Here is a 12,168-nt window from a genome sequence, read left to right as displayed (position 1 = left end):
TGGACAGCATATTTGACCAAACTGTGCATTTCAGATGATGACCAGCATTTTAAGAGCAGAAATATCTTTGAAGGCTGCTTGGCGGGTGAAGTTCATGTTCACACACAATTTTCTTCTTCAGAATGACTTGAAATGTGACAAATATGAAGGTTTTCTGGTTTGAAGGAATTGCATGGAAAAATATTTGACCATATTGTGAATTTCAGCTCAGGAACAGCATTTGAAGTGTATAGAAATCATTATGGCTGCACGATTCTACACTTTATGTTTTCAAACAAATTTCTTCTTCAGAATGATTTGAGAAGTGATAAATATGACAACAAATGATGTTAAAGGTGTCTGGTGTGAAGGGATTGCATGGATAGCATATTTGACGAAACTGTGCATTTCAGCTCAGGAACAGCATTGAAGCGTATCGAAATCATTAACGCTGCACGATTCTACATTTTATGTTTTCAAACAAATTTCTTCTTCAGAATGATTGAGAAGTGATAAATATGAAAAAAATGATTGTTTAAGGTGTTCTGGTTTGAAGGAATTGCATGGACAGCATATTTGACCAAATTGTGCATTTCAGGTCAGGAACAGCTGAAATGCACCAAATTGTGCATTTCAGTTCAGGAACAGCATTTTAAGAGCAGAAAAATCTTGACGGCTGTATTACGTGAACATAAGGTTGACACACAAATTTCTTCTCCACAATGATTTGAGAAGTCATAAATATGAAGGCCAATGATGTTTAACGTGGAACGGCTTGAAGGAATTGCTATGGACAGCATATTGACCAAACTGTGCATTCAGCTCAGGAACAGCATTTTGAAGCCGATAGAAATCATTAACGCTGCACGATTTCTACACGTTATGTTGTCAAAACAAATTCTTCTTCAGAATGATGTGAGAAGGATAAATATTGACAACAAATGATGTTTAGGTGTTCTTGGTTTGAAGGAATTACATTGACCAGCATATTGACCAAAACGGTGCATTTCAGCTCGGTACCAGCATTTGAAGAGCAGAAAAATCATGAAGGCGCATTTGCGGTCAAGTTCATTTCAACACAATTTTCTTCTTCAGAATGATTTGAGAAGTGATAAATATGAAACAAATGATTGTTTAAGGTGTTCTGGTTTGAAGGAATTGCATGGACAGCATGTTTGACCAAATTGTGCATTTCAGCTCAGGAACAGCATTTTAAGAGCAGAAAAATCTTGACGGCTGTAGTAACGTGAAGATAAGGTGGACACACAAATTTCTTCTCCACAATGATTTGAGAAGTCATAAATATGAAGGCCAATGATGTTTAACGTGCTACGGCTTGAAAGACTTGCATGGACAGCATATTGACCAAACTGTGCATTTCAGCTCAGGAACAGCATTTGAAGTGTATAGAAATCATTATGGCTGCACGATTCTACACTTTATGCTTTCAAACTAATTTCTTCTTCAGATGATTTGAAAAGTGATAAATATGACAAAAAAATGATGTTTAAGGTGTTCTGGTTGGAAGGAATTACTTTGACAGCATATTTGACCAAACTGTGCATTTCAGCTCCGGACCAGCATTTTAAGAGCAGAAAAATCATGAAGGCTGCATGAGCGTGAAGTTCATGTTAACACACAATTTTCTTCTTCAGAATGACTTGAAATGTGATGAATATGAAGGCCAATAATGTTAAAGGTGTTCTGGTGTGAAGGGATTGCATGGACAGGCATATATGACGAAACTGTGCATTTCAACTCAGGACAGCATTTGAAGCGTATAGAAATCATTAAGGCTGCACGATTTTACATTTTATGTTTTCAAACAAATTTCTTCTTCAGAATAATTTGAAAAGTGATAAATATGACAACAAATGATGTTAAAGGTGTTCTGGTGTGAAGGGATTGCATGGACAGCATATTTGACGAAACTGTGCATTTCAGCTCAGGAACAGCATTTGAAGCGTATAGAAATCATTAACGCTGCACGATTCTACATTTTATGTTTTCAAACAAATTTCTTCTTCAAAATAATTTGAAAAGTGATAAATATGAAAACAAATCATTGTTTAAGGTGTTCTGGTTTGAAGGAATTGCATGGACAGCATATTTGACCAAACCCTGCATTTCAGCTCAGGACCAGCTCCTTAAGACCAGAAAAATCATGACGGCTGCATTAGCGTGAAGTTCATGTTCACACACAAATTTCTTCTTCAGAAATACTTGAAATGTGACAAATATGAAGGCCAGTGATGTTTAACGTGCAACGGCTTGAACGAATTGCATGGACAGCATATTCGACCAAACTGTGCATTTCAGCTCAGGACCAGCATTTGTTGCGTACAGAAATCATTATGGCTGCACGATTCTACACTTTATGTTTTCAAACTAATTTCTTCTTCAAAATGATTTGAAAAGTCATAAATATGAAGGCCAATGATGTTAAAGGTGTTCTGGTTTGAAGGAATTACATGACAGCATATTTGACCAAACTGTGCATTTCAGCTGATGACCAGCATTTTAAGAGCAGAAATATCTTGAAGGCTGCTTGGCGTGAAGTTCATGTTCACACACAATTTTCTTCTTCAGAATGACTTGAAATGTGACAAATATGAAGGTTTCTGGTTGAAGGAATTGCATGGACAGCATATTTGACCAAATTGTGCATTTCAAGCTCAGGAACAGCATTTGAAGTGTATAGAAATCATTATGGCTGCACGACTGTACACTTTAGTTTTCAAACAAATTTCTTCTCAGAATGATTTGAGAAGTGATAAATATGACAACAAATGATGTTAAAGGTGTTCTGGTGTGAAGGGATTGCATGGACAGCATATTTGACGAAACTGTGCATTTCAGCTCAGGAACAGCATTTGAAGCGTATCGAAATCATTAACGCTGCACGATTCTACATTTTATGTTTTCAAACAAATTTCTTCTTCAGAATGATTTGAGAAGTGATAAATATGAAAACAAATGATTGTTTAAGGTGTTCTGGTTTGAAGGAATTGCATGGACAGCATATTTGACCAAATGTGCATTTCAGGTCAGGAACAGCTGAAATGCACCAAATTGTGCATTTCAGTTCAGGAACAGCATTTTAAGAGCAGAAAAATCTTGACGGCTGTATTTACGTGAACATAAGGTTGACACACAAATTTCTTCTCCACAATGATTTGAGAAGTTCATAAATATGAAGGCCAATGATGTTTAACGTGGAACGGCTTGAAGGAATTGCATGGACAGCATATTTGACCAAACTGTGCATTTCAGCTCAGGAACAGCATTTGAAGCGTATAGAAATCATTAACGCTGCACGATTCTACACGTTATGTTTTCAAACAAATTCTTCTCAGATGATGTGAGAAGTGATAAATATGACAACAAATGATGTTTAAGGTGTCTGGTTGAAGGAATTACATTGACAGCATATTTGACCAAACTGTGCATTTCAGCTCCGTACCAGCATTTAAGAGCAGAAAAATCATGAAGGCTGCATTGCGTCAAGTTCATGTCACACACAATTTCTTCTTCAGAATGATTTGAGAAGTGATAAATATGAAAACAAATGATTGTTTAAGGTGTTCTGGTTTGAAGGAATTGCATGGACAGCATGTTTGACCAAATTGTGCATTTCAGCTCAGGAACAGCATTTTAGAGCAGAAAAATCTTGACGGCTGTAGTAACGTGAAGATAAGGTGGACACACAAATTCTTCTCCACAAATGATTTGAGAAGTCATAAATATGAAGGCCAATGATGTTTTAACGTGCTACGGCTTGAAAGACTTGCTATGGAAGCATATTTGACCAAACTGTGCATTTCAGCTCCAGGAACAGCATTTGAAGTGTTATAGAAATCATTATGGCTGCACGATTCTACACTTTATGCTTTCAAACTAATTTCTTCTTCAGAATGATTTGAAAAGTGATAAATATGACAAAAAATGATGTTTAAGGTGTTCTGGTTTGAAGGAATTACTTTGACAGCATATTTGACCAAACTGTGCATTTCAGCTCCGGACCAGCATTTTAAGAGCAGAAAAATCATGAAGGCTGCGATGAGCGTGAAGTTCATGTTAACACACAATTTTCTTCTTCAGAATGACTTGAAATGTGATGAATATGAAGGCCAATGATGTTAAAGGTGTTCTGGTGTGAAGGGATGCTGGACAGCATATATGACGAATGTCATTTCAACTCAGAGACAGCATTTAAGCGTATAGAAATCATTAAGGCTGCACGATTTACATTTTATGTTTTCAAACAAAATTTCTTCTTCAGAATAATTTGAAAAGTGATAAATATGACAACAAATGATGTTAAAGGTGTTCTGGTGTGAAGGGATTGCATGGACAGCATATTTGACGAAACTGTGCATTTCAGCTCAGGAACAGCATTTGAAGCGTATAGAAATCATTAACGCTGCACGATTCTACATTTTATGTTTTCAAACAAATTTCTTCTTCAAAATAATTTGAAAAGTGATAAATATGAAACAAATCATTGTTTAAGGTGTTCTGGTTTGAAGGAATTGCATGGACAGCATATTTGACCAAACCCTGCATTTCAGCTCAGGACCAGCTCCTTAAGACCAGAAAAATCATGACGGCTGCAATTAGCGTGAAGTTCATGTTCACACACAAATTTCTTCTTCAGAAATACTTGAAATGTGACAAATATGAAGGCCAGTGATGTTTAACGTGCAACGGCTTGAACGAATTGCATGGACAGCATATTTGACCAAACTGTGCATTTCAGCTCAGGACCAGCATTTGTTGCGTACAGAAATCATTATGGCTGCACGATTCTACACTTTATGTTTTCAAACTAATTTCTTCTTCAAAATGATTTGAAAAGTCATAAATATGAAGGCCAATGATGTTAAAGGTGTTCTGGTTTGAAGGAATTACATGGACAGCATATTTGACCAAACTGTGCATTTCAGCTGATGACCAGCATTTTAAGAGCAGAAATATCTTGAAGGCTGCTTTGGCGTGAAGTTCATGTTCACACACAATTTTCTTCTTCAGAATGACTTGAAATGTGACAAATATGAAGGTTTTCTGGTTTGAAGGAATTGCATGGACAGCATATTTGACCAAATTGTGCATTTCAGCTCAGGAACAGCATTTGAAGTGTATCGAAATCATTAACGCTGCACGATTCTACATTTTATGTTTTCAAACAAATTTCTTCTTCAGAATGATTTGAGAAGTGATAAATATGAAAACAAATGATTGTTTAAGGTGTTCTGGTTTGAAGGAATTGCATGGACAGCATATTTGACCAAAGTTGTGCATTTCAGGTCAGGAACAGCTGAAAATGCACCAAATTGTGCATTTCAGTTCAGGAACAGCATTTTAAAGAGCAGAAAAATCTTGACGGCTGTATTTACGTGAACATAAGGTTGACACACAAATTTCTTCTCCACAATGATTTGAGAAGTCATAAATATGAAGGCCAATGATGTTTAACGTGGAACGGCTTGAAGGAATTGCATGGACAGCATATTTGACCAAACTGTGCATTTCAGCTCAGGAACAGCATTTGAAGCGTATAGAAATCATTAACGCTGCACGATTCTACACGTTATGTTTTCAAACAAATTTCTTCTTCAGAATGATGTGAGAAGTGATAAATATGACAACAAATGATGTTTAAGGTGTTCTGGTTTGAAGGAATTACATTGACAGCATATTTGACCAAACTGTGCATTTCAGCTCCGTACAGCATTTTAAGAGCAGAAAAATCATGAAGGCTGCATTTGCGTCAAGTTCATGTTCACACACAATTTTCTTCTTCAGAATGATTTGAGAAGTGATAAATATGAAAACAAATGATTGTTTAAGGTGTTCTGGTTTGAAGGAATTGCATGGACAGCATGTTTGACCAAATTGTGCATTTCAGCTCAGGAACAGCATTTTAAGAGCAGAAAAATCTTGACGGCTGTAGTAACGTGAAGATAAGGTGGACACACAAATTTCTTCTCCACAATGATTTGAGAAGTCATAAATATGAAGGCCAATGATGTTTAACGTGCTACGGCTTGAAAGACTTGCATGGACAGCATATTTGACCAAACTGTGCATTTCAGCTCAGGAACAGCATTTGAAGTGTATAGAAATCATTATGGCTGCACGATTCTACACTTTATGCTTTCAAACTAATTTCTTCTTCAGAATGATTTGAAAAGTGATAAATATGACAAAAAAATGATGTTTAAGGTGTTCTGGTTTGAAGGAATTACTTTGACAGCATATTTGACCAAACTGTGCATTTCAGCTCCGGACCAGCATTTTAAGAGCAGAAAATCATGAAGGCTGCATGAGCGTGAAGTTCATGTTAACACACAATTTTCTTCTTCAGAATGACTTGAAATGTGATGAATATGAAGGCCAATAATGTTAAAGGTGTTCTGGTGTGAAGGGATTGCATGGACAGCATATATGACGAAACTGTGCATTTCAACTCAGGAACAGCATTTGAAGCGTATAGAAATCATTAAGGCTGCACGATTTTACATTTTATGTTTTCAAACAAATTTCTTCTTCAGAATAATTTGAAAAGTGATAAATATGACAACAAATGATGTTAAAGGTGTTCTGGTGTGAAGGGATTGCATGGACAGCATATTTGACGAACTGTGCATTTCAGCTCAGGAACAGCATTTGAAGCGTATAGAAATCATTAACGCTGCACGATTCTACATTTATGTTCAAACAAATTTCTTCTTCAGAAATACTTGAAAAGTGATAAATATGAAACAAATCATGTTTAAGGTGTTCTGGTTTGAAGAATTGCATGGACAGCATATTTGACCAAACTGTGCATTTCAGCTCAGGACCAGCATTTAAGACAGAAATCATTATGGCTGCATTCTAACTTTATGTTTCAAACAATTTCTTCTTCAGAAATGATTGAAAAGTGACAAATATGAAGGCCAATGATGTTTAATGTTCTGGTTGAAGGAATTGCATGGACAGCATATTTGACCAAACTGTGCATTTCAGCTCAGGACCAGCATTTTTGACAGAAATCATTGGCTGCACGATTCTACACTTTATGTTCAAACAATTTCTTCTTCAGAATGATTGAAATGTCATAAATATGAAGGCCAATGATGTTAAAGGTGTTCTGGTTTGAAGGAATTGCATGGACAGCATATTTGACCAAACTGTGCATTTCAGCTGAGACAGCATTTTAAGAGCAGAAATCATTGAAGGCTGCTTCGTAAGTTCATGTTTTCAAACAATTTCTTCTTCAGAATGATTGAAATGTGACAAATATGAAGGTTTCTGGTTTGAAGGAATTGCATGGACAGCATATTTGACCAAATGTGCATTTCAGCTCAGGAACAGCATTTGAAGCGTATCGAAATCATTAACGCTGCACGATTCTACATTTTATGTTTTCAAACAAATTTCTTCTTCAGAATGATTTGAGAAGTGATAAATATGAAAACAAATGATTGTTTAAGGTGTTCTGGTTTGAAGGAATTGCATGGACAGCATATTTGACCAAATTGTGCATTTCAGGTCAGGAACAGCTGAAATGCACCAAATTGTGCATTTCAGTTCAGGAACAGCATTTTAAGAGCAGAAAAATTTTGACGGCTGTATTTACGTGAACATAAGGTTGACACACAAATTTCTTCTCCACAATGATTTGAGAAGTCATAAATATGAAGGCCAATGATGTTTAACGTGGAACGGCTTGAAGGAATTGCATGGACAGCATATTTGACCAAACTGTGCATTTTCAGCTCAGGAACAGCATTTGAAGCGTATAGAAATCATTAACGCTGCACGATTCTACAGTTATGTTTTCAAACAAATTTCTTCTTCAGAATGATGTGAGAAGTGTAAATTATGACAACAATGATGTTTAAGGGTGTTTGGTTGAAGGAATTACATTGACAGATATTTGACCAAACTGTGCATTTTCAGCTCCGTCCAGCATTTAAGAGCAGAAACATGAAGGCTGCATTTGCGTCAAGTTCATGTTCACCACACAATTTTCTTCTTCAGAATGATTTGAGAAGTGATAATATGAAACAAATGATTGTTTAAGGTGTTCGGTTTGAAGGATTGCATGGGACAGCAGTTTGACCAAATTGTGCATTTCAGTCAGGAACAGCATTTTAGAGCAGAAAAATCTTGACGGCTGTAGTAACGTGAAGATAAGGTGGACACACAATTTCTTCTCCACATGATTGAGAAGTCATAAAATGAAGGCCAATGATGTTTTTAACGTGCTACGGCTTGAAAGACTTGAATGGACAGCATATTTGACCAAACTGTGCATTTCAGCTCAGGACAGCATTTGAAGTGTAAGAAATCATTATGCTGCACGATTCTCCACTTTATGCTTCAACTAATTCTTCTTCAGAATGATTTGAAAGTATAATATGACAAAAATGATGTTTAAGGTGTTCTGGTTTGAAGGATTACTTTTGACAGCATATTGACCAAACTGTGCATTTCAGCTCCGGACCAGCATTTAAGAGCAGAAAAATCATGAAGGCTGCATGAGCGTGAAGTTTCATGTTAACACACATTTCTTCTTCAGAATGACTTGAAATGTGATGAATATGAAGGCCAATAATGTTTAAAGGTGTTCTGGTGTGAGGGATTGCATGGACAGCATATATGACGAAACTGTGCATTTCAACTCAGGAACAGCATTTGAAGCGTATAGAAATCATTAAGGCTGCAACGATTTTACATTTTATTGTTTTCAAACAAATTTCTTCTTCAGAATAATTTGAAAAGTGATAAATATGACAACAAATGATGTTAAAGGTGTTCTGGTGTGAAGGGATTGCATGGACAGCATATTTGACGAAACTGTGCATTTCAGCTCAGGAACAGCATTTGAAGCGTATAGAAATCATTAACGCTGCACGATTCTACATTTTATGTTTTCAAACAAATTTCTTCTTCAAAATAATTTGAAAAGTGATAAATATGAAAACAAATCATTGTTTAAGGTGTTCTGGTTTGAAGGAATTGCATGGACAGCATATTTGACCAAACCCTGCATTTCAGCTCAGGACCAGCTCCTTAAGACCAGAAAAATCATGACGGCTGCATTAGCGTGAAGTTCATGTTCACACACAAATTTCTTCTTCAGAAATACTTGAAATGTGACAAATATGAAGGCCAGTGATGTTTAACGTGCAACGGCTTGAACGAATTGCATGGACAGCATATTCGACCAAACTGTGCATTTCAGCTCAGGACCAGCATTTGTTGCGTACAGAAATCATTATGGCTGCACGATTCTACACTTTATGTTTTCAAACTAATTTCTTCTTCAAAATGATTTGAAAAGTCATAAATATGAAGGCCAATGATGTTAAAGGTGTTCTGGTTTGAAGGAATTACATGGACAGCATATTTGACCAAACTGTGCATTTCAGCTGATGACCAGCATTTTAAGAGCAGAAATATCTTGAAGGCTGCTTTGGCGTGAAGTTCATGTTCACACACAATTTCTTCTTCAGAATGACTTGAAATGTGACAAATATGAAGGTTTTCTGGTTTGAAGGAATTGCATGGACAGCATATTTGACCAAATTGTGCATTTCAGCTCAGGAACAGCATTTGAAGTGTATAGAAATCATTATGGCTGCACGACTGTACACTTTATGTTTTCAAACAAATTTCTTCTTCAGAATGATTTGAGAAGTGATAAATATGACAACAAATGATGTTAAAGGTGTTCTGGTGTGAAGGGATTGCATGGACAGCATATTTGACGAAACTGTGCATTTCAGCTCAGGAACAGCATTTGAAGCGTATCGAAATCATTAACGCTGCACGATTCTACATTTTATGTTTTCAAACAAATTTCTTCTTCAGAATGATTTGAGAAGTGATAAATATGAAAACAAATGATTGTTTAAGGTGTTCTGGTTTGAAGGAATTGCATGGACAGCATATTTGACCAAATTGTGCATTTCAGGTCAGGAACAGCTGAAATGCACCAAATTGTGCATTTCAGTTCAGGAACAGCATTTTAAGAGCAGAAAAATCTTGACGGCTGTATTTACGTGAACATAAGGTTGACACACAAATTTCTTCTCCACAATGATTTGAGAAGTCATAAATATGAAGGCCAATGATGTTTAACGTGGAACGGCTTGAAGGAATTGCATGGACAGCATATTTGACCAAACTGTGCATTTCAGCTCAGGAACAGCATTTGAAGCGTATAGAAATCATTAACGCTGCACGATTCTACACGTTATGTTTTCAAACAAATTTCTTCTTCAGAATGATGTGAGAAGTGATAAATATGACAACAAATGATGTTTAAGGTGTTCTGGTTTGAAGGAATTACATTGACAGCATATTTGACCAAACTGTGCATTTCAGCTCCGTACCAGCATTTTAAGAGCAGAAAAATCATGAAGGCTGCATTTGCGTCAAGTTCATGTTCACAACAATTTTCTTCTTCAGAATGATTTGAGAAGTGATAAATATGAAAACAAATGATTGTTTAAGGTGTTCTGGTTTGAAGGAATTGCATGGACAGCATATTTGACCAAATGTGCATTTCAGCTCAGGACAGCTTTAAGACAGAAAAATCATGACGGCTGCATTAGCGTGAAGTTCATGTTCACACACAAATTTCTTCTCAGAATGATTGAAATGTCAAATATGAAGGCCAATGATGTTTAACGTGCAACGGCTTGAAGAATTGCATGGACAGCATATTGACCAAACTGTGCATTTCAGCTCAGGACAGCATTTGTGCGTACAGAAATCATTATGGCTGCACGATTCTACACTTTATGTTTCAAACTAATTTCTTCTTCAAATGATTTGAAAAGTCATAAATATGAAGGCCAATGATGTTTAAGGTGTTCTGGTTTGAAGGAATTACATGGACAGCATATTTGACCAAACTGTGCATTTCAGCTGATGACCAGCATTTTAAGAGCAGAAATATCTTGAAGGCTGCTTTGGCGTGAAGTTCATGTTCACACACAATTTCTTCTTCAGAATGACTTGAAATGTGACAAATATGAAGGTTTTTGGTTTGAAGGAATTGCATGGACAGCATATTTGACCAAATGTGCATTTCAGCTCAGGAACAGCATTTGAAGTGTATAGAAATCATTATGGCTGCACGATGTACACTTTATGTTTTCAAACAAATTTCTTCTTCAGAATGATTTGAGAAGTGATAAATATGACAACAAATGATGTTAAAGGTGTTCTGGTGTGAAGGGATTGCATGGACAGCATATTTGACGAAACTGTGCATTTCAGCTCAGGAACAGCATTTGAAGCGTATCGAAATCATTAACGCTGCACGATTCTACATTTTATGTTTTCAAACAAATTTCTTCTTCAGAATGATTTGAGAAGTGATAAATATGAAAACAAATGATTGTTTAAGGTGTTCTGGTTTGAAGGAATTGCATGGACAGCATATTTGACCAAATTGTGCATTTCAGGTCAGGAACAGCTGAAATGCACCAAATTGTGCATTTCAGTTCAGGAACAGCATTTTAAGAGCAGAAAAATCTTGACGGCTGTATTTACGTGAACATAAGGTTGACACACAAATTTCTTCTCCACAATGATTTGAGAAGTCATAAATATGAAGGCCAATGATGTTTAACGTGGAACGGCTTGAAGGAATTGCATGGACAGCATATTTGACCAAACTGTGCATTTCAGCTCAGGAACAGCATTTGAAGCGTATAGAAATCATTAACGCTGCATTCTACACGTTATGTTTTCAAACAAATTTCTTCTTCAGAATGATGTGAGAAGTGATAAATATGACAACAAATGATGTTTAAGGTGTTCTGGTTTGAAGGAATTACATTGACAGCATATTTGACCAAACTGTGCATTTCAGCTCCGTACCAGCATTTTAAGAGCAGAAAATCATGAAGGCTGCATTTGCGTCAAGTTCATGTTCACACACAATTTTCTTCTTCAGAATGATTTGAGAAGTGATAAATATGAAAACAAATGATTGTTTAAGGTGTTCTGGTTTGAAGGAATTGCATGGACAGCATGTTTGACCAAATTGTGCATTTCAGCTCAGGAACAGCATTTTAAGAGCAGAAAAATCTTGACGGCTGTAGTAACGTGAAGATAAGGTGGACACACAAATTTTCTCCACAATGATTTGAGAAGTCATAAATATGAAGGCCAATGATGTTT

This window comes from Acanthochromis polyacanthus, chromosome 3 (assembly GCF_021347895.1).
Source record: "Acanthochromis polyacanthus isolate Apoly-LR-REF ecotype Palm Island chromosome 3, KAUST_Apoly_ChrSc, whole genome shotgun sequence".
Classification (NCBI taxonomy): Eukaryota; Metazoa; Chordata; class Actinopteri; family Pomacentridae; genus Acanthochromis; species Acanthochromis polyacanthus.
This window is presented reverse-complemented; position numbering follows the sequence as displayed.